Here is a 425-nt window from a genome sequence, read left to right as displayed (position 1 = left end):
CTGCCCAGCCACTGCTCCAGAAATTGCTTGTCTGTCAGATACTCCTCTAAATCTGAACATTCTGATTAAGACAGACTAGGAAGAATATTTCATATTTCATATTTCAGCTAACAGATGCTGCCCTGGATGTGCTCACCAACTTGTGCCAAGAAATCTGGAGAACAACCACTTGGCCAACTGACTGGAAGAGACCTATATTTGTTCCCATCCCAAAGAAAGGTGACCCAACAGAGTGTGGAAACTACAGAACAATCTCACTGATTTCACATGCAAGCAAGATTTTACTGAAGATTATACAAAAATGACTGGAACAGCACATCAGCAGAGAACTACCAGAAGTCCAGGTTGGGTTTAGAAGGGGTCGTGGTACTAGGGATATTGTAGCTGATGTTAGATGGATCTTAGCTGAAAGCAGAGAATACCAG

The sequence above is a fragment of the Elephantulus edwardii genome, unplaced genomic scaffold (assembly GCF_000299155.1).
Source record: "Elephantulus edwardii isolate Elephantulus edwardi_28Jun2011 unplaced genomic scaffold, EleEdw1.0 scaffold00026, whole genome shotgun sequence".
NCBI classification, from domain to species: Eukaryota; Metazoa; Chordata; class Mammalia; order Macroscelidea; family Macroscelididae; genus Elephantulus; species Elephantulus edwardii.
Note: the sequence above shows the minus strand (reverse complement) of the source record.